Source organism: Sapajus apella, unplaced genomic scaffold (genome assembly GCF_009761245.1).
Source record: "Sapajus apella isolate SASKATOON/1434 unplaced genomic scaffold, GSC_monkey_1.0 scaffold10515, whole genome shotgun sequence".
NCBI classification, from domain to species: Eukaryota; Metazoa; Chordata; class Mammalia; order Primates; family Cebidae; genus Sapajus; species Sapajus apella.
The window spans coordinates 1-2,094 of NW_022447436.1; the positions used below are offsets into that span (position 1 = coordinate 1).

Consider the following 2,094-nt stretch of genomic DNA (forward strand, 5'->3'; position numbering starts at 1 on the left):
AGTAACTGTCAGCGAGCAATTGATTTCTCCTTCCTGACTTTCTGTCTCTCCATCTGCAAAGTCAGGCAAATTTCTCTCTCTCCACCTGCAAAGGCAGATACCTTGCAGTGTCTGAAGCATTCCAATGTGCGAAGACTTAACGACCGCTTCTCAAAAGGAGATAAAGGCCCTCGCTGTGTGGTGTTGGAGGCAGCACTTGATGTGTGGGCATTTGGGGTTAGGAAGCGGTTGAGACTGGAGCACTCCGTGTGGGGAGAATGCCCCTGAATAACACAGCAGAAGCCACTTGGTGGGCCTGTGAAGTCACCTGATGTGCAGGGGATTGTGGGACAAGTTTGTTCATCCTCTCCTAAGAGAAAGAAACAGGTTTTAAATGTGAACTGTGACAGGGAGGCAAGCCTGTCCCTGGGCGTCAGGTCTGTGTCAGGAAGGGGGAGACAGCTGCCAAAGTCCAGAGAGAGGCTGCACAAGCCTCCAGTGATGTGGGAGCAGAAGGTCTTGTCAACATTTGGCCTCATGTTGAGGGTGAGCCTCCGGATCAGAAACGCATTGCCTGGTGGATCAGGAAAACATGCCGGGGCGTTTTGTTAAAGAGAAACCGTGAGAGCTTTCAGTAGAACAGGGACCCACACGCAGACGTTCGTGTCCCTGTGCACATTGGGCTGACTGTCCTTGCAGAGTGTGAAAGGGGAAATATCTGAACGAACACATCTGTACTTGCAGAAACTGACCAAGATGAGGATGAAGACGTTCACGTCGCAGAGGCTGAGCGAGTAGAGGAGTCACGTGCCCCCAGGTAAGGCTGAATAATCAGGAGCAAGTAGTGGTTGGTAAAGTATGGAAAAGTTCCAGAATCTCACCCTCCCTGGTGTCTACCATGGGCCAAAAGCCTCCATTCCCTTGGCCACAATACGTTCAGTTCAACCCAACTTAGACACAGGGTGTGGCAGCTGTCGCGGTTCTTTGTATGTGCCGAGTGCCGTGTCTGAACTATGCAGGGATAAGTGAGCCTCTGCTCTTCTCAGCTCCTTTCTGCCCAGTGTGACGCATACCAGCCGCTCTCTTTCCCTCCGGTTTCCCATGGCAGCCATGCTCTGTGGCAGAGAGGAGGATTGCCTGTTTCCTCTCAAAGGGAACCTCCCATTTGCCTTCTGAGGGCCCTCTCTTATTCCTCCTGTGAAAACCGGCCAGGGGTTCCCGGGGTCCAATCCCCCTTTGTTTAATCTTTAGTCATCTCGATACCCTCAGGCTCATCGGGGAGGTGCCGAAGGTGGATGTCAAGAGAGTCCTTGAAGACTCACCGGAGGAATGTGTCATCACTCGTTCCAATAGCTACGGCCCTTCTGACTCCAGCCAGCCTCACGGAGACACCAATGAAATCCCATTTGACGAAGGCAACCTCAACTCTGCACTGGTTGTCGAGAGTCCATCATCTCATGATGTAGTGGAGGATGCTCTAATCATTCTTTCAGGTGACCCCTGCATTCCTTGTTTTTGGTACCTAAGACTAGGCTGAGGGAGATCAACTCTGAAGACAGGCTCTATACACACAAATCGGTTTGAATAAAAATGTATGATGGGATACTAAACGCAGATATCAGGGAATTTTTATCCCTTCCTCAGCTCATGCCACGCGTTTGTCTCCCAGGCCCAAGTATCAAGTTACCAGACCCCAGGCCGGTGTGACAAACTCATGGTCACCTGAGTGCAGGAGGTGTACAGTAGGTGTCTGTCAGGTCTCCTAGCTTTGAGAAGGTATCTCTCATCTCCTGTCATTATGTCATCAGTGCCTGAACGATGTTCATGGAGTTTCCATTTCTTTTTAAGGAAACGGGGAGCCTTGCCTATTTATTTGGCCATGTTGTTCCCCAGGTTTCACTGCTCCGAGCGTCGGTCTTGATCTCTTTTGAGTCAGCTTTCTTAGCCGCACAGTCACCTTGAAACCAGGATGAAAACATTTCCTCTACCTTGCCGATGTGTTTCCGTGAAGCAAGGCTCAGCCCGGCTCTCCACCCCATCAGTGCAAGGGCCGGTCTGATTTTTCTTCGTAGCGTCACATATTGTTTGCTGTTGTTGGGTTGGAGTCTTTTTTTT

The 2,094-nt window shown here is 50.7% G+C and overlaps 1 long non-coding RNA gene across 1 annotated transcript; it reads left to right on the plus strand.

Moving 5' to 3' along the window:
• Nucleotides 1–582: 582 nt before the first annotated feature.
• On the plus strand, nt 583–1,472 carry LOC116548361. The gene is made up of 2 exons (XR_004267406.1): nt 583–796; nt 1,249–1,472. It is a non-coding gene; the product is annotated as an uncharacterized LOC116548361 (long non-coding RNA).
• Nucleotides 1,473–2,094: the final 622 nt, after the last annotated feature.